Source organism: Ambystoma mexicanum, chromosome 2p (genome assembly GCF_040938575.1).
Source record: "Ambystoma mexicanum isolate Mex_15411 chromosome 2p, UKY_AmexF1_1, whole genome shotgun sequence".
Classification (NCBI taxonomy): Eukaryota; Metazoa; Chordata; class Amphibia; order Caudata; family Ambystomatidae; genus Ambystoma; species Ambystoma mexicanum.
The window spans coordinates 1,287,039,082-1,287,059,773 of record NC_090923.1 but is presented as its reverse complement, the minus strand read 5'-3'; the positions used below and the strand labels follow the sequence as shown (position 1 = coordinate 1,287,059,773).

Here is a 20,692-nt window from a genome sequence, read left to right as displayed (position 1 = left end):
CAGTCCCGGCGCCTGCAATCAACATCAACATCCATGTAGAAGGGCCCCTGTAAACCAAGATGTTGCCTTCAAAGTCACATGCATCCATGCGTTTCAAAGTCACACACACACACACACATGTGCACCATACATGTACATGACATCAGCACCCATTCAGCACCCATTCATCACCCCCCCCTCCATGTCCAGGAACAGAGACAGCCATGCTTTCATGTGTGCATTCCGCATAGAGCTCCCCAGGTTATATTAAAACACATGCACCACACATGTGGTTCACACATAATTGGTCTCACATGCATGACCATGATGTCCCTGCACACACCCATCCATACATGGCCTATGTGACACATACAGGCAAGCATCAGACTACCAGCACACTGCAACATGCCCTGTCTCAAACAGCAATGCTTGGCCACTTACCGCTCAACTCCAGACGGGTCTGCCTCCGAAGGATCTGGGCGTGGAGCGCTGGGCCTACGCGTTCCAGGACCCTCATCTGGATGTTACTCATGCGTGCCCGGCCCCCCTCCGCGAGGCGCCGGGCCTTGTCGAGGGTCCTGGACCTGAAGTCCTCCCAGCGCTTCTTGACATGCTTGATGTTGCGGGTTGCCACCCCCTCCGCGTTGATGGCAACCACTACGTCGTCCCAGATCCTCTCCCTTCCTTCCTTGTTGGCGCATGATTTTCTGAAAACCCAGGACATGCTCCACCAGGACACCAACTTCGGTGGCAGTGAAGCTGGTGGCCCTCTGCCTCTCTGGCTGGGGGTTGCCAGTGGTGCCAGATGGAGATGTGCCCGACATGGCAACCCCAGAGGCAGGAGTGGGTGGGCAACTGGGTCCTGGGGCTGGGCTGTGGAGCGATGGTATCCCAGTCTGGAGTCTTCTGTTCCAGCAGGGATGGACACAGCAACTGGACCCCTGCAGATGGCTGATGTGCAGGCACCAAATAGCAGGGCACGTGGGCAACAGACAGTCAGGCAGCAGCAGATGGCAGGTGGGAGCGTGCTCGGGGCTCTGGGGGGCAGGAAAATGGCCTTCTGGGCAGGAGCGTGGTCTTCCGTGTGTTTTCGCGTGGCCAGCTTGATACGGAGTGATTTGGCACGTGAAAAAATTGCACGTCAGCGTGTAATTCGAGGAAAGGGCCTTTGCACGTAAGCGCATCAGCACACGCACGCGATTTCATTGGACCAAAGGCCCTTAGCGCGTAAATTACATTACGCGCACGGCCATTTCCCTCATAGCATGTGATGACAGAGCACACGTGGAAAAACTGCACGTCTGAGTGTCATCGCGTGTAATTGGAGAAAAGGGCCCGCGTACACGCGTATCTGACAGGTACATGTGGGCCGGTTTAAAAGCTATGTGTAGGACCCCATTTCCTTGTACGTGCTTTTCGTGGAGAGCGAGTGGGTGAAATCTGTACTTCTTGTTGGTTCACACGCGATTACTTCACAGCGTTTGTAGTTCGTACTCCCTGTTACCTCTGACAGCTCTTTTCTGATTTTTTGTTGGGCCTGTTTCCTCAAACAGAGTTCACTTCTCCTTTTGTCCTGTCTCCTCAGACAGCGTACAATTCTTCTTTTGGCGGGGGTGTTGTGTATTTTTCACATTCTTTTTCCAGGCAGACGGTGATTTCTGCACGTACTTAGCAACTGTGCTTGCCCAGTGTGTCACAGAGGTCATTGTAGGCTGCGTGTATTACGCGTACGCTTATTTTTGTGTTTCTGGGTGCCACAGCGTAGTGCGGGTTCATTTTTTCATTCACATGGTCTACGAGGGGTTGCGTGCACTTTAATTTTTGATTTTGGGCTGCCTGTGCGTTGCGTGACCCGTCATCTTCCCCCAGGGGTCACAGACAGCCTTGTTAGAGCACTAGGGTACGAATTCCATCTAGTATCCTACCCCTTTGCCCCCCAATTGCCCAGGACAATAGTTTACTGCAACTCCCATACGCACAACAACATCAGTGCCATGGTTGGGAGGCGACCAAGCAAGTCTAGGACACGTGTGGCGGTGCAAGTTGTTGTCACCAAGCCATGTCGATCTGGGGCAGCTATTTCATCTGCTGCCCCAAGTATGCAGGGTGGGGAGGCTGCAGGGGCAGCTGCAGCTCCATCCGCCCCAGCTCGGACTCTCCCAGCCAGGACAGTGTCAGTCCAGGTCCATCAAACTGACGTTCCCCCTGCCAACATTACCCTGCAACCAATGCCTGCATCAAGACCTATGGTCATTGTGCATTCACACACTCCTACTACCCAGTCCACCGGTGATTCTGCCCCTTCTGACCAGAGCGGCGTAAGCCACTCTGGCTCTGCTCCACCTTTAAAGAAGAGGAAGAAGGGTGCTCTGGCACGACAGGCTGAGACCCCAGACACGGCTACACACTCCGGCACGTCAAGGAAGCCTTGCTTTAATGACGCGGAACTTGATGCACTTGTGTCCTATGTGTCGGCACATAGACGCAAAATGTTGGTGACTGCAGGGTGCAAGACCACACCTGGTCAACGTAGGGCACACTGGCAGACCATCGCCGACCGCATAAGTGCCCTTGGATTTGTGAGGCGCACAGCTGATGATTGCTACAAGCAGTGGAATGACCTGAAACGCAGAGCAAAGAACAAGCTGGCCTCAAATCATACCGCTACTCTGGTGACTGGCGGTGGGTCTCCACAAGAGGAAAACTAACTCACTGAACATGAGTCTGTTGCTGGGGCCTTCGTCACAGAGGAACATATCCAAGGTGTGGGAGAACTACCTGATTATGATGCATTGTCCGGTGAGTGCCCATGCATGTGTGTGTAATGCATGTGTATGTTGTTTGGGTGACGGGTTCTGATTGAGTGCCAGGTGAGGGTGTGTGTGCCTGAGTGGTATGGGTCACCTATGTGCTTCATCCAAAACATTTAGCTGCCTTGGATTTGGGTGCGACAGTATCCCTTCTGCCCACAGTAGTTATTTAGCGCAACATTACGGCAGTTGACCTTGAAGTGGCATCTTGCAACAACATTGATTATATTTTTCAGTGTTCGTTCAGGCTGATTGTTTCAATTCTCCCACTTTTGCTACGCATTCCTCAGCCCTATTGTCACATTTGTGACATGCTTCTGTCATTGATGAACCCCACATTGGCCCACATGTGTTACCTTGTTAGGTGAATGATTTGACCATTCAGGCTGATTGAGTATTGGCCTGATCACATACATTTTTGGGGCCTGTTTGAATGTGGAACATGATAGTTGTTTCCTGTCATGTTGAAGTGCACAACCATTGATGTGTACATCGGCCTGCAATCACTGTATTTTTGTACACTGGATGTGTTGCAGTGTGTGGCACATGCGTATTTTGTCACACTATGTACCATTTTTCATCTCATCATGTCCATCTCACATGGGTGGCTGACAGTACTCATTCACTGACATATGGATGTACTTGTGGAATGTACCATGGCTATGGTACATGCCATCTGTGTGATGGCATGTGTCATGTATGTGTATTGGACATGCCACTCACAGGCCAATGTGTGATGGCAGTGCTACCCAGCATGCAGCAAATGTGTTGCTCTTCCATCTTGGTGTCATCAGTGTCTGCCTTTTGCCTCCCCTTCCAACTCAGTGACCGTGCATGCATGGGAGGGTTATAGTCATGTGGGACATGTGTAAATCATGTACTGGTTCTGTAGCCTATTTGTGTGCTATGGTGCTAATGCCTGTTTCCATTTTTTGTCTTTCATGTTTTGGCAGGGGATGACACACTTGATGCTGTTGAGATTGAGGAGATGGTGCAGACCCAGGAGGAATCTCAGGCACGACCGGGCACCAGTGGGGGATGTGGTGTGGTGGTGTGTGAGAACCCAATCTTGCTGCAGACCATTCTGTCCAGGGGTGTCTCTGGGTGCACCTCCCCAGACCTCTATTCAGGTGCCGATTCGGATGATGAGACCTATGTGCCGTTGCAGGTAAGTGTTTCTGGCAGGGATTCTGTTTTGTCCAACCCACCTGCACCAGGGGTAGAACCCTCTATGGGGATGTCAGTGTTGGTAAGTCCACCTTTGGCGGTTACGGATGCAGGGTCACACTCCACAACATCTGATCCTGTTCCTGGGCCAGCAGATCAGAGGGGGAATGCAGTTCTACAGCCTCAGGCAGTGCCGGCACAGCAAGGCGCAGATCGCCTTGCCCCAAACAGGTGTGGTGCCCGCCGACGCGATGGCCGTACGCCACCACGCAATACCGTATGGGAACAATCCATGTATAGTATGGCAACCCAACAGGAAGCATTAGTTGAGATGATGGCTCAAGCAATGGAGAGGGTGGCCACTTCCATTGTCCCCCCCTGAAAGGCAGATGGAGCAACTACAGCAGGCAACAGACTCCATTTGCCAATCACACAAGGAAGACATGTTGGCGTCCAACAGGGACCGACGGGCGGCACTGGAGACTCTACGCCAATCGATATCAATAGAGTCCCAGGCCCACAGGGAAGCCCTGAAGGTAGAACTCCATCACCTCAGGGAAACTCTTGTTGACCTTGAGGCTTCCACTAACTTGAGGACAGAACAGCAGCTGGAGCGGCTCACACGTTCGCTCTCAGCTGAGATGCAGGCAACTCGGGAGGAGATCCGGGCATCACGTCAGGTGCTGCATGGGGATCTCCGCACTATAATCCTCCAGAACGAGATCTTCCACACCTGCATGCTTGCTGCCATGGAGGACAGTGTGTTGCCTTGTGTGGCTCCCGTGGGCATCCACTGTATTCCGACTGGGCACATGCAGGCTTGTCCTGAGTTTGGGTTAGATGCTTCGGTTCGTGGGACACACACCCCTCCTGCTTCCCGTTTCCATGGGCTTGCAAAGGGTGTGCCCAAGTGACAGTGAATTACACAGTGACGTTGGACTCCCATGAGCTGTGTGGGCAGTCTGTAGTCAATACTGTGTATACATTCCTAGTGGATATTGTTGTTGCATTGTACACTGCATGGTGTATTGATATGTGCTTGTGCATCCATGTCTTCCTCTTAATTTGCAGGTTCATTCCTCATGTCTTCACAAGGCCGTCTATTTTGGAGATGGAGTTTATGTTGTAAGCAATGCACTTACACATTTGCGTGGCAGCAACACTGTACAGTTGGAAGGGGTCGATGTGCTGGCATAATCAGGTTATAAGACTACCACTACTTTAACTTAGTACTGTCATGTTTTTGCTATGTTTGAGGTTGTGTAGCTGCATTGTATTGTTGGTAAGTATTTGGTCATGTGTGTTGTTAGTTCTACATTGCTGGGAGCATATTGTGTGTGGCCAGTTTCCATTAGGGACACTGTACCTTGTGACACTTGTGTCAGGTTTTGGGGATTGCTGGGTTTGCACTCACATAGCATGACATGCCATGGTGTGTTGGGTGGCGGTGCTGGGGAGGGGTTGGGTGACACAAGGCACTGTTGTCATGGTGTATTTTGCAAGGGGGTAATGAATTTAGCAGCATAGAAGTGTGTCTTTTGATGACACAGCATTGGTGGTGTTTGTGTAGGTAGGGATGCACACAATGTCCAGGTGACCAATCTCAGGCTGGTATGGTTGTGACAGTTGACTGTCCCTTATGTCATCATCATTGATTGTCAGCTGGTATGTGCCAGGGCTGTGTGCACTCCACAGGGGTGTGATTTTAGGTGAAGTAATTAGCCACCAGCTGCGTATGGGCTGCCTCACCCTGTGCCCTTTCCCCTCCCATGCGCAGCTGCCGTGCATGTGGTTGGGGATGTGGGGGCACCACCATGTCCATGGGCAGGCCCCGGCGTGTTGCAACGTTGTGCAGACACATGCTGCCACCATGATCCTGCACACTACTGGGGGAGCGTGTAACAGCTGCCCGCCAGAACGGTCAAGGGAGCGAAAGCGTGACTTGAGCACTCCGAATGTGCGCTCCACTATGCCCCGGGTTGCAATGTGGGCTGTGTTGTATCTTACCTCGGGTGGCGTGGTGGGGTTCCGAATTGGTGTCATCATGTGGGTGCTCAGAGGGTAGGCACTGTCCCCTGGGGAGGCGGTGATGGGTATCATTAGTGGGGTTGTGACATTACTCAGCATCTGACATGCATGCATGTGCTGTGGCATTTATACTCACCGAGCAGCCATGTATCGCCATGCCGCCCAGCTTCTAGGTCCCGTTTTAGGGTTGACATTCTGTAAATAAAACTGTCATGGGTGGACCCTGGATAGTTGGCATATACTGAGGTGATGATTCCATTGGCATCACATACTACCTGCACGTTGATGGAATGCCAGTGCTTGCGGTTTCTATAGATGTGCTCTGATGCCCTGGGGGACGTAGAGCCACATGGAAGCAATCAATGGCACCTAGCACTTTGGGGAATTGTGCCACCCCATAGAAATCCTGAACGGCAGCCTGCCTTTCTGCAGGTGTTCTGGGCAGGTATATGTGCCTGCGGACTGATGGGCGTGCAGTCATGATGGCCAAGACCTTTTGTAGGCAGCGTGACTGCATGGCCTGTGACACCCCCCCCACTATAGCACTTGTCCGTTGAAATGATCCAGTGGCCAAGAAGTGCAGTACATTGAGGTCCTTCTCCAGGGGGCTGAGTGCTTGGGAGCACAGGGTGGGTGATGCGAGGTCATCCTTCCACTCACTCACCAGGTCGAGTATTATGTGAGGTGGAAACCTGTACCTCCCATACACCTGGTCATCAGGCATCCCAAAAAGGCTGGTTCTGGGTGTGAAAATTCTGGGGGCCTGACTATCCTACTCCTCCTCTTCCTCCTGCGGTATCCCACTACCACTGCTGCTAGGAACGGTATATTCATCCTGGCGTCTGAGCTTGTATGTTGTTTGCGCACACTTTTATGCTGCGCGGGTCCACGTACGCCTGCTTACTGCTGGCGTACGTGTTTATGGATAGCGTGTCGCGTTAGCCCCGTTCGAATCCATGAATATGTGTTTTGAACGTGCGTGTGGGCGTTCTGCGCATTTGCCTCCTGTACTTCCCCCGTGACACCCACATTTTCACATGTTGTTCCCGATTCCGCGTGTCACGCCCCCTGTTCCTCCTACTTTTGTTGTGTGCGCCGCGCTATGTGCGATTTCGCTGTGCGCGTAGCGGACGCGGTTTGGAGACTTGTGCACCAGCGTGCACCACGCAGAATTTTGGCGCACATCCTGGGATTTACACGCGCACAGACTTCCATGAATCGCTGTACGCGGGTTTCACTGCGATTTTCGCACTGGCACTGTGATTCGCACACCTGCGCCAAAAATTTCAGCGCACATTAATTCCATGAATCGGCCTGTATATTATCACCAAAATAGAGTAATACTGAACTATCTCTAATGGTAAGGCCAGTTTACCGGCAGTTTACCACCAAAATATCACGGTAAGAAAATACCGCCAAATCCAGAATTTGCCCCAATAAGACAAAACCTCCAACAATGCACAAGATTTTTCGTGCTCAAGACCACTCACCAGTGGGAATTTCCATGACCAGCACCCACCGCTGGTGGATCGTCATTGGCATAACTTTAATTAATGAACCAACGTGCTTGAAGAATTGAGGCACAAACACAACCACAGGAGAGTCCGTCTGAGTCCAGACTGCAATTTCTCATCGTCCTGATGAAGGCTATCTAACTTACAGCCAACAAAATAGGCTCAAGGCCAACACACAGTTGTGTCGACTTTTTATACTGCACAGTGCCTGTTACACATGCTGGGCACTCATTTTGTTGTCAAAACCTATACAATCGCCCCCCGTTTCAACCACAAAGGGTTGTTCCAAAGAGTTACCTGATACTCTTGACATGTACTATGTGTCACTATTATTATGAATTACAGTGTAGGTTAAATGTTGGGAATGTTTTGGGGCTCATTCACCTGTGGTAATTATTTACTTGTATGAAATATGACATGTATTGTCTTTGTTAAAATCTTTATTAAATTGTTCTTGGGTCCTTCTGGCTTTACCAGATTCACCCTGACCATTTGTTTCATAAAGTCTGTAGTACCTGGAGCGATCAAGGAACAGCCAGGTGCCCCTCCTTTTTGTACATTGCTAGAAATAGTTAGTTACTGTGCTAATCCCAACAAAAGTAGTTTCATTTTGAAGAATAAATGTGGCATTAACAGGGGTAGTTGCTGTGTTATCCTAACAAAAGCATTCCGTTTCAAGAAGAAAGGTGATCTGATGATGATTGCTTTGGCTTATGAACTTATGTTTTGAAAGATATTTTTGCTTTATCAAGAAGAATATTGGGTAAGGCACCCATCGTTATGATTTGTGGAACAGTGTTTATGAAACAAACAGAAAAGAGAGTGTGCACCACCATGTATTCAAAAATGTTCAGAATATTCAAGTAAAAATCAAATATTTCAAAAAAGAATATACATCCAATTGAAAAGGAGCTGGCTGTGACAAGTCTGGAGACACCCGGACTTATAATTGCAACACACGCTGGAGACCAAGTAATAATACTGGGTCACACAACCGCTCTCATATGGGGCCCAAGATGGGCACGTATTTATATCTGATTCACGACAATATGTTCAAGTATCCATAATATACCATACTTCTTAGAGAAAGGAAGATGAGTCTTTCTGATTCATATCAAAAATGATTTATCCATAATAGTTCAAACAAAAAGCTATCACTAATAATCCTTAGTGAGGAAGCAGTTGCCACAATCCACATGTATTAGACTAAAAAAGCCAATGCATTTCGGAAATTATTTCCTTCATCAGGGCGAGTCTAATTATATAAGTTCAGCAAGCAAGTATATAACATAACAAATGCAAGTATGTGACATAAATTCATATAATGGTGACAATTCAAACGAAACATACATTGAAAAAAATGAAAGGAAACATACCAATTAGTAGATGTTACATCATGGGTAAATATCAATAGCAAAAAAGAAAAAAGAAAAAGAAAAATGCCGTAAGTGGTTTATAAGGTAAATAAATGAAACCAAAGAATATTAGGTATGGATTTACCTCATTGGTGTGGTCAGTGGTGAAAAACAGAACGTCCTGCGTTCATGCCCACTCAGCAGTGGGTTGTAAATGACAATATGCACAAAGGCATGGAGAAAATCCACTCGTGCTTACAAGGAAACCAATCTGTGGATCATAAAAGATCCAATTAGATACTGTGTTTTACACTCATGCTTGGTCAAAGAGAAGGATTGTAATCAGATTCTTACCTTGTAATACACAGAGAGAAACGATCCTCCACAGCAGTATTGTGACCAGACAGCCACAGGACCTGTGACAGTATTTTTTCTATCTTCATTATTCTAATGTTTAATTTTTTTTTTTCGGATTTTATCATCACAATTATGGGCACCTATTGATGATGCCCCATAAATATTTGGTTTGTCATTTTTGTGGGCCCTGGCCGATTTTACATCATTAATTGTGACCACCTGCATCTCACAGAAACGAGGTGGTCACATGCTAAACAAAAGAACCGTTGCCTAGACAACGGCTTCACACTGCAGTCTGAGTCACTGCCCTGCAGCTGCACAGTGGAGGATCGTTTCTCTCTGTGTATTACAAGGTAAGAATCTGATTACAATCCTTCTCTTTGACCAAGTATGAGTGTAAAACACAGTATCTAATTGGATCTTTTATGATCCACAGATTGGTTTCCTTGTAAGCACGAGTGGATTTTCTCCATGCCTTTGTGCATATTGTCATTTACAACCCACTGCTGAGTGGGCATGAACGCAGGACGTTCTGTTTTTCACCACTGACCACACCAATGAGGTAAATCCATACCTAATATTCTTTGGTTTCATTTATTTACCTTATAAACCACTTACGGCATTTTTCTTTTTCTTTTTTCTTTTTTGCTATTGATATTTACCCATGATGTAACATCTACTAATTGGTATGTTTCCTTTCATTTTTTTCAATGTATGTTTCGTTTGAATTGTCACCATTATATGAATTTATGTCACATACTTGCATTTGTTATGTTATATACTTGCTTGCTGAACTTATATAATTAGACTCGCCCTGATGAAGGAAATAATTTCCGAAATGCATTGGCTTTTTTAGTCTAATACATGTGGATTGTGGCAACTGTTTCCTCACTAAGGATTATTAGTGATAGCTTTTTGTTTGAACTATTATGGATAAATCATTTTTGATATGAATCAGAAAGACTCATCTTCCTTTCTCTAAGAAGTATGGTATATTATGGATACTTGAACATATTGTCGTGAATCAGATATAAATACGTGCCCATCTTGGGCCCCATATGAGAGCGGTTGTGTGACCCAGTATTATTACTTGGTCTCCAGCGTGTGTTACAGTGTTTATGAAAGACATTTACTTTAACAAGTGAAAGGTCGCATTTGAAGTAAAAAATATTTTGTGTTGGACTGAAAAGAAATTTGTTTAATCAGAACTTCTCCAAGGTTATTCCTGCATTAATCCAGGGGACGAGAATCCAATCCTGGTTACAAGGAGTACTTTCAAAAACCTATACGTTTTAACTCTTCTTCTATTGTGTTGAACTGAAGACTGCCAAATATTCCTAGTGTTTTATGTTGTATGTATTAGTGTGAGGGTCAGAGACTTGTTGGACACTAGCTCATCTTTCTTTAGTTTAATTTGCTAGGTAGGGACGTTCTCGTTAGAATAGGGAAAGTTAGGCGTTTATCTCACCGTTTTTCATTTAATAAAATGGCAAACCTTGAGCAAACTTCACCTTTGTGTCCGTCTTGCATTTCTGACTCCTCACATACTTAAAAGGTTGGGCCAAAATAAATAAGTAATGACCACAAAAAAAGGTTCAACAGCAAATTGATGATTTTCCTTGAGTTCAAAAGATCGCAGTTTTGCACCTTTCAATCCAGGTTCACTTCCTGGTGAACGGTATCAAATTAGACACTCAGTCCTTGGGTTTTATGTGCCGCAACACTCTTTCTTTTCTCCTCGTTTTAAACGCTCCAGTTCTCTGCTTCTCATCTCAATGCAGCATCAGGTTCCTCCGAGGGATCTCTCTGCACACTGGTCCTCAAATGTTGCAGAAGCTGGGGCTCGATAAGGGATGGTCACAACCCCAGAGCTTCCACTAGGGTTGGGGGTGCTGCTATGCTGGCCTCTCCTACTCAATCTCATTTGCCAGCTCCCTGTCCCAGTCCGCCTAAAACCTGACCTCTTCCTTCTCGACAATCTACAACAGGGGCATTCCTGTAGGGGGTTTTCCTACTCCTCCACACTACACTCTTGTCACCCAAGCCAAGATTGTGGGATAACTGCCTTTCATCTTGTGTTTTGAATAAGCATGGCCCGCTTTGTTGGGCTCCATCAAGGATGTCCCATATCCTGGAACGTTCCAGAGAAAAGTAACTTTAGTGGCCATTCCTAGGACAAGGACACTTCGGTAGAAAAGAAACGGACAGTGGGAGCGCAGTATTTAGTAAATCTCATAGGAAAAGAGTTTTACTGTTAAAACTTTGTTACTTAACTAAGCAGCTACAGTGCTCCAAATCAAGTGGCTCTGGTTAGGGAGGTAGGATGTGGCAGTTCACTCCAGACAAAATAGGGCTAAATAGAAACACAGATTAAAGATACTCCTTAACAGAAGAGATGCGCTGATATCTATTGCGTATCCAAGGGACTAGCGGTGCATGGGGCGCAGCAGTGGGCGTGCTGTGAGACGTCACCTTATTGTGTCTCTGGTATGAATAGAAGCCAGAGTGAAGCACAGTCGCATTTCAGGAGTCAGCATTAGGTGGAATAAGTGAATTCACTGAAGTACTACATAGTTTTTGGGAAACCATTGCTCATGTGCGACCAAGGCCTGCAGCGTTGTGAAGTTTGGCACTTGTCCAGGGAATAGCATTTGGCTAATCGGGGAGTAGTGCTGCTGGGCTAGTTTGCGGGAAAGCAAGGAAGCGAATGCCAAGAGATAAGTGTCTGGCAGAGTCCAGTGAGCTTGTCACTGATTCATTGCCTAAGTGAATGCGGGTTTGTGAGCTGCAAGGCCCAAATACCCATTTTAAAAGGCAAGTCAGAGATTTCCCCTTGGAATCAAGGTGGAGATACAAGAACTTCATCAGAAAATCCCCTCTTAAGGAAAGATTAGTAATGCTGAAAAAAGGCAAGAATTTGTCAGCGAAGAAAATAATGTATTACCATTACTGTAACTAGTTTGCTGTGAAAATAGGTACTAACTAGTTTTACTGATCAGAGTAGAAAAATGTGCACATTACTGACAATCAGAACTGGGAAACAGTCAAGGCATTTGGAGAAGCAGCAAAGCATGACAAGGTCACTGTGGTCAGAAGACACCAGTCAAACCCTAGTGGAAGAATTTGTATGGCAGAGAGGAAGGGAGGCGGCAGAAACACAAATTGCATTCTGCTCCTCCTCTCCACCATACAAATCCTGAAAAATAAGCCGCAACATATATAAACAGCATAAATGTCTTATGCAAGGATTTTACATCATTCATTTACGTTATGTGCTCATCAAATATGAGCTCCAGAGAAGTCATCTTCCAGAGTGTATTGCAGGCCCAATACAGCCACATAACCTCTCCTAGTAACCACTTCAACACTGGTGCCTACCATGAAACTGGTGAAAAGGAATGTGCCATTAAAAGTGTAAGTGTAAGAGAATGTGGCCTTCATTCTAGCAAAGGAGAAATTACTTACCGGAATATTCTTTCTATAGATTTTTCCCCCGCAGATTCCTCATCTGATAGATATTCCATCCAGCTGTGCTGCTTCTGAAAATGTTCTGCAGAGGGCGTAGCGGAACGCGACTCAGCCGTCGAAACACCAGAAGGACGAAGAATTAGCAACAGACACTAACAAAGAAGCATCAGAAAAAATGCTCTTTTTTTTAAACACCATGTGGCAGGAAGGACAGAAAACGGTCACTGAGGACCATCACCAAGTAAACGTTAAAGAGAAGATGCACACCAACCATCGACTTTCTGAGCGTGGATGGATGGGAGGGGAGATCAAGAATCTGTGGGAGAAGAATCCATAGAAATAACATTACGGTAAGTAATTTCTCCATCATTGGATTGCTTTTCTCCCGCAGACTCCTCATCTGATAAGACTCCCAATGCAGTAGACGAAGGAGGTGGACAGAAAGTTAAACCAAGAAATGTTGCAGCACGGCCCTGCCAAAACGTGCATCAGCTGTGCGTGTCACATCTAGGCTGTGGTGCTTAGCGAAGGTATGAAGGGGATGACCATGTCCAAGCGTGACAAATATCTCTAACAGGGACTCCCCTCTGTAATGCTGTTGATGCTAAGACTCCCCTAGTCGAATGAGCCCTGATGCCTGCCGGTAATTCCTTTCCGGCAGACAGGTAGCATTCTGCTATACAGAAAATAATCCAGCGGGACAAGGTTTGCACAGCCTATATCCTTTACACAGCACATACATCTACAACTGGAGGGCAATAGCAACCTCATCGTCATCACTGAGACCTACTCTAGGATTCTTCATGCGATCATCTCATTTTCCATCAAGAGTGCATTCATTAATCACAAGTGCAAAAGGGTGGAGGAATCGCTAACTTTGGTTGTAGCCCTTGTAGGTACAAGGGCTACAACCAAAGTTAGCCCCAATAAAAAGCATGCAGCCAATTGGTATACTAGCAACCTCAATGACCTAAAATAAGATAGAAGGATGGAACAAATCTAGTGTCTCATAAGTCCGAGTAGGGTCACAAAAGAGTCTCAAGATAAGAAAGCTGAAGAAAACTTTTTTAAAACACAAAGAACTCCTCAGGAAGAATTTGTTAGGCAAAGTCTGTATGCAGTACCGTTTGGTACCAATACACACAACTAGGACTACAGGTGTAAGCAAAACCAACCTTTGGTATAAGTCTGTACTACACAGTTTTGTGGTAGCGCTGCTGAGCAGTCAGGCTTCCTCAAGAGGGAATGTGAGCTGCAAGGATGTTACACAGAGGTCTATAATTACAAGTATTCGAATAGACTCTTATACTCAAGGTTTCTTGGTAAAACACTTATTAATTTATTTCACAGTCAGTTAGAAAACATTCACTAGAAGGAGGCAATCTTCATCACACAAAAATATACTTCAATACTTCACAATATCAGGTTCTGAGCCATTTAAACTACTTTGAGGGAGGAGCAAAATGGCATTCAGAGCATTTGAAGTAGGAGCAAAAAGGCATAAGTTAATAAGACGGATATAACAGTTACTCTTAAACAGTGCAAATAGTTTGAGTTTGCCAGAGGAGTTGATTCAATGCAATCCAAAGTCAATGGGCTAAAGTCTTGTACAGGATAAAGCAGTTCTGGAAGTTTAACGGAAAAGTCTTTCCCAAAGTTCTCAGAAGTAGTTTGTCAAAGAAAGATTCATATGTTTGGTCACAACCTGACTAGGCCTGCAAGTTGCCAAAGTTTCAAACACTTTCGCAGTGAGAGGCAAGTTCTCTCTGTCAGTTTTCACAGAACCTTACAATGAAGAAAAAGATGCAGCTGAAGACGTCTGTTCCTGGCAGTTCCTGCAGATTTCGCTGTTCCTGAGCCTCAGTCGTAGGGACAAGAGGCAGGACGTCGGGGGACTCCTGCACTGCACTGGGACTGGTCAAAAAGCTGGCAAAGGCAAATCTTCGATTCCGGTAGCTGTATCCAGGCACACAAACTGGTGTCCTTCTCCCTGGCTATTCGGTTTCCTGCAGCACTCTGAGGAAAATACAACCAACTCCGAGAATGGTATCCAGGTGGCTTACGAGTTGATTGGTCCCACCGACTCAAAGGGAGAAGTCCTTGAAGGGCTTCTCTGTCGAGATGAACTTGGCCATTCGGACATGCAGTAGGGCTTCACCAGCCAAACCAATGGTCCAGAGTTGCAGCAGCCATCCTCTTCCAGCTCGTCTTTGGTTCTTTCGTTCCAGTGGTCGACTCTGCCTTCCAAGCCAAGAGGCTCGCCTTTTAAACAGTTTTCTCCCATTCATTCCAGCCTAGCTGCCACTCACCCAGCAGGGTGGCTGTCCTTGCCGGACAGTCAGCCAGCCAATCACGCCAGAGTGCATTTGGGTCTCCTAGGAGACTAAGCACAGGGAGTTTCGGGCACCTCCCACACTTCCTGCCCACCCCAGACACTCGGGCGCCTGAGGCAGTCTTCAGTCCTGAAGCATGCCAAAGGCATAGGAACAAAGGGACCAAACCTGGTTTGGCGCACAGAGAAACTCTAGAAGGACCTTTCCAAAAAGAAATGGTGAAAAAAGAAGACCGGGACCTGTTTAAAGAAAGGGGGCTCAGAGGCCATCTTGAAAAACATGGCTCACGTGATTAAACGCAACCGGTGTTCGCGGTCGGGAAAGATCATGGTAGTTTGCTGTAAAACCACTGCCACCAGCCATTTTGAGAGGAAAGGGTAGCATTTGACTGTTACATGAGTTTCTAGACATAGGGGATACTAGGTAACCCCTCCAGCACTCTATGGTAAGATAGTGTGTACTGGGTCTAGGAATTTGAAAAGACTAGTAAAGTCAATTTCACTTTACTTACTCTGTGAAACTGTAGTTTATCCCAGAGAAGGGATTTAAACCTTGGGACAGCCTGAAAAGGTTTCCCTGTGCCACTGCACTGAGGGCGCTTTGAGACACACATGAAAACACGATGCCTATGGAGTTGGTCAGACTTCATAAGTCAAAAAGAAACACAGAAAACACATTGAATAGAAAAAGTTCAAAGTCCCACAGTTTAGCAAAAGAGCTAGAGGGCTCTAAGGTGTGAGGAATTGGCAAATTTTGGCAAAACAGAATTCATGCAAAGAAAAATGTCAGGACAGTCCTTCCTCGACAATTGTAAGGTCTCCTTCTTAAGTTCCAGAGAGTGCAAAGTATCTCCCCAGAATCACAGCCCCGGTGGCTCATTCTCCCAAAAGCCCTCTGGCTTGTCTCCTCTCCGATTTCTCCTGTAGACTTTGTAGATGTTGCTGTGTCTCGGCCACTAGCAGGTCCGACTCTTAACCCTTTATACCTAATTTCGACTCCAGTTCTGGTCCCGATACTCCTCCACGCCACACCACATGCGTGTTCCTCATGCCAACATTCCATGGGTTTCAACTCCTGATCAGAGTCTCCCCCTACTTTGGGTAATGATTTTCCCCACGTTTCTTCCTGTTCGCTCTATCTCATGGCTCACTAAGGCTGGGCTCCTTCTGTTTCCCCCCCTCCTCCTCCTGTTTTCTTCCTACCACCTTGCAATATACTTCTCCTACCACCTACAGATGTTCTCCTGCCACATCCTGATACTCCCCTCTTTCCAACTTCTGATGTTTAGTTTAGTTAGTTTATTTATAGAGCTTGACCGAACCCTCGGATAGCTGGGCGCATAATCATATGGACAACATAGTTACATATCGTTGCGCACAGCAGGAAAAGTACATACATTCAATGGTGAAGTAAAACATAAGCAAAGAATACAATAGAAAATAGCGGATCGGGTTACATGGTGATCCGTTTCACGATATAGTTAAGACCTAGTGTGCGAGAGTAAGTAGCACCGTGTTTAAGCAGAGAGCCATGATTTCACCATGGCTCTGAATGGCCAAAAGGAAGCTTCCGATCTGATTGCAAGAGGGAGGGTGTTCCAACATTGAGCTGCAAGAACCGGGAGACTGAAACCTCCTGCTGTTTTTAGGTTGAATTTAGGGACTTTGAGTTGGTGCAAGTAGGGAGTTCTGGTGGGTCTAGAAGTGCTGTGTCTAGCGAATTTGTCAGATAGGTATCGCGGGGCAGTCAGAGAGAGGCACTTGTGTGTAATGACAAGAGTTCGTAGCTTGATTCTGTCTCGTATTGGGAGCCAGTGGACATCGTTGCTAACCGTGGAGATGTGTGCCTTGCGCAGGAGGTTAAGAGCACATCTTAAGGCATTGTTTTGGAGGATCTGGAGTATGTCTAGATTTTTGGAGGTAGTACCTAGGAAGAGTGTGTTACAATAGTCTAATTTAGACAAGATCAATGCTCCGGAAAAGGTGAGGCAGCTGGAGGATGATAGAAAAGGTCTACAGGCATTGATAAGTTTGTTGGTATATGTGGTAGATGAGATGGTGGCATTTATTTTTTTTTTCAACGATAGGGTGGAGTCGAGGTACACGCCTAGTGTTTTCACCTCTTTGGAGACTTTTATGATGTTGCCATCAATGGTGAAGGATTTGTACCTAGAATCTAATTTATTGAGGCGGGCCTGGGAGCCTACGATAAGCAGTTCCGTCTTATCATCATTAAGGCAGAGACTGTGTGTGGCCATCCAGGTTTGGATTTCTAAGTAGATTTCGTTAAGCTTTGCAACATCTTTTTCGTAGCAGCCAGTGAGTGTGATGAGGACCTGGGTGTCGTCTGCATAATTAGTGTAGCTGACACCCAGTTCATCAAGACGGTCGAAGGGAAGCTTCGTGAAGATGTTGTAAAGTGTGGGGGAGATGCAGGAGCCTTCGGGAACTACTTTGGATTGGGATCGGATCAGAAGCCGCTAAAGGGGGCGAAGACCCTAGTCGATCTGTCAGACAGAAATGACTGAATCCAATTGGTGGCATTCTGTGAGAATGCGGCAGCCGAGGAAAGGTGTTGTGTAAGGATCTGGTGGTCAACCAGGTCGAAGGCCGCAGAGAGATCTAACAGGAGCAGGATGGCCAAGTTGCCCTTGTCTTTGGCTTCATCCATTTGGATTTTTAGATCCAGGAGGGCAGTTTTGGTCCCGTGCCTGGGTCTAAAGCCGGATTGTCGCAGGCCTAAGAGGTTATTGTCTTCCAAATGATGATGTATTTGGAGGTAGGCGACTCTGTCTAGTATTTTGAGGAGGAAAGGGACCGTGGTGATGGGTCTGTGATTCTCAGGGCTGTTAGGGTCTAGGTTGGGCTTTTTGAGGAGGGGGGAGGACCCACGCTTCTTTAAGGTCATTAGGGACTACTGAGTTCTTGAAGGAAGAATTGATCAGTGAGGTGATGAGCGGAGCTAGATCTTTAGCTCCATCTTTAATGACAGAGGCGGGACATAAGTCACCTTTACAATTGGATGGTTTAAGGCTAGCGATTATCTTAACTACTTCTTCTTCAGTGACTGAAGAGAAATGGAAAGGAGGGCAGTTGGGAGTGGTGTGGTCATTTCTGCTATTGAGGATATCTTTGGCGACCAAGTTGGATTTTTTGGCTTCTATCTTTGCTTGAAGCAAGGCAATTTTGTTAGCGAGAGCAAGTTGGATATTATTGCACCATGCCTTGTCCTTAGTGCAATCCTATGAGGGTGGCAGTGGCGATTCAAGTTCTCTTTGTATGGAGAATAATTCTTACGTGCCAGATTTGGCGTTGGCGATGTACCTTCTCCCCAGTCTCCAGCCACCTCCCCACTTTCCTCCCTCACAGTCCCTTTAAAACATTTATCAATCAATCAGATTTTGTTTTGGCGTTGTCCCCATAAAAATATGTACAGAATAAATGCATACAAAAATAAAACAGTGCACAGATAAGGGTACAATGCCATGGAATAAAAAGTTAAAATCCAGATTTTATGTCAAAAGAAGAGAAAAGCTAAACTCATGAAAGAAAATGTTTAAGACTCTCTGTTCCCTTGGCAAGTAAGCACCTTCCTAACAAACTGCAATAATCACCAAAAGAAATCATAAGCCGTAAGTCAGTACCATAGGGCCAACCCACAATGTCTAATGCCGAAGCTCCACAACACAGGAATAAATAAATAGTTCGAGAGAATAAAGTGCATCCGCGATTCAACTGCATTAGGGCAAAGGGGACAAAACCTACAGTTAATTGATTCTTCTTTTCATAAGGAGATAACAAAATGTAGGCCCAGGCAATTAAACCTCAACTTGTAAATAATTTCATTGTTAAAATGAGGGGACCGAAGAAAATAGGACTGTGTGCCTGAAAAGAAAAGGTAAGTTGTCGGTTTAATCAGTTTGCTCGCAAATAGGAATTAATGCTTGAATGTCCTAATGAATTCAGAATGAAATCTAAAGAATCTAAAGAATCTAATGAAGGGTTAACTTTAAGCATTTCAGTTTTAACATGTTTCATCCATGGCACATTGGGACAAATCTGAGGATATCGTCCCTTCTCCTCTAGGGGGAGACCTTTCCCAGGGGGCCAGGGCGGTGTGTCCACAGTACAATAATCCCCCTGGGCGCTGCACAGCAGGAGGATCACCTGGGAAGGGAAGCCCCTTGTGGGACTGGGGACAAACATCTTCAGGAGATGCAGTATAAATCTGTTTAAAGTCCTTTAACCCCTTTTCAGGAGTTAAATTCCCCTTCCACATGCCCTGATGCAATTGATTTGCGTTATCGTAGAACCAAACCAACAACTAATTCATTTAGAGTAAAGACCAAACCAGTATTGACTTATTTTTAAAACAATGTTAAACCAAAGTGAGCAGTCTAGTTCTACAGTGAATCTGATTGGTCCGGAAGGACTACCTTTTCCAACGTGGGAGTTTAAAGGTGCTACAGCTGAGAGGTCAAGAATAAACCCTCCTGTTAACTGTGACCAGAGAAACAAAGCTGTCATCTGGAGAGCAGAGCCACAGAGACACCAACCGGAAAACTGAGGGACATCATGTACAGAGGACGACAGAAGCAAGACGGCAGTTGGAGGAAGAAGGGCTACCCATCCTGTTGTACGAGCACCCCTCCAGACATTGCAGGATCTTGGAGGCGCACCCCAGGGGGACTGCAGACCAAGAGGCACTCTGTTGTTGGTGGAGCTGCTGCTGAGAGAAACAACGCTGGTGTCGACAAAACCCAGAGCAAGAAGTAGTGAATGGCAGGGACACTGTCGAACAAGGAATGCAGCTGAAAAGCACCAGAGCTTCACACCGCAGCAACAGCAGTTGGAAGATGCAGATCATGTGGTCAGGAACACCGGTGGCTCAAGGGGAGTTGTCGACCAGGATGAGATAGAAAGGCAAAACAACGTGTAAGATAAAAGGGTCTGGGACCCTGTGAACTGTAGAAATAAAAGGTGGTACATTTGGCACAGAAGTGAACCACACCCATACGAAAGGGAAGAGCCTAAAGTGATCAAGAATAAGAGTGTGAGACCCTGTAAGACAATGATAGATAGCCTGTGAAGGGCCCATTGGTTGGCAGGAGAGTCAACCAAGCGCTTAAGTATACTGCACGTCTGGGACCTGCATATACATGAGAGTTTGGTTATAAATGATTTTAGAGCCCTGGAACTGGAAAATAGATGTATTCCTTTTGAAATCAAGGGGAAAGGTGCGACTCCCTTTTGGAACATTATTTCTTGAACATTGTTTTTGGAGTCTGAGAAATGTGCTGTAGTGTTTGACGGAGATCTTTTTGTGTTTTCAGAAAAGACATTTATTCCTTTTGAAGTCTAGGGGAAAGGACCAACCCCCCTATTGGAATATTATTTCTTGAACATTGTTTTGAGTCTTTTTGGAAGCCTGACTGGCAGCCAACATTTATGTTGGCTTTCATTTTTTTAAAAGAAACATTTTTTTTATGAATTTTTGTGGCATAACAACAAAACAACCACTTTCCCGACGCCCCATGCGCTCTGCCTCCCTCCCCCACGCCCGTTGAGAGCCGTCTTCACTTTCTTTTCATCGGATAGTTTTCATGATGTGAAAAGGTCCAGAATTCTTATTTTGTGTGGGCACCATTGAGCCATATAGTCCTCTTGCAGATACGCCAGCAC

At 46.2% G+C, this 20,692-nt stretch overlaps 1 protein-coding gene and 1 long non-coding RNA gene across 2 annotated transcripts in view; one reads left to right on the top strand and one right to left on the bottom strand.

The window, feature by feature from the left end:
- VWA3A (von Willebrand factor A domain containing 3A) overlaps positions 1-20,692 on the bottom strand; it is a 2,090,411-nt gene that overhangs the window by 1,100,496 nt on the left and 969,223 nt on the right. The window lies entirely within an intron of this gene.
- On the top strand, positions 9,421-10,684 carry LOC138566048 (uncharacterized). Its single transcript, XR_011301816.1, has 3 exons — positions 9,421-9,563; positions 9,647-9,772; positions 10,018-10,684. It is a non-coding gene; the product is annotated as an uncharacterized lncRNA (long non-coding RNA).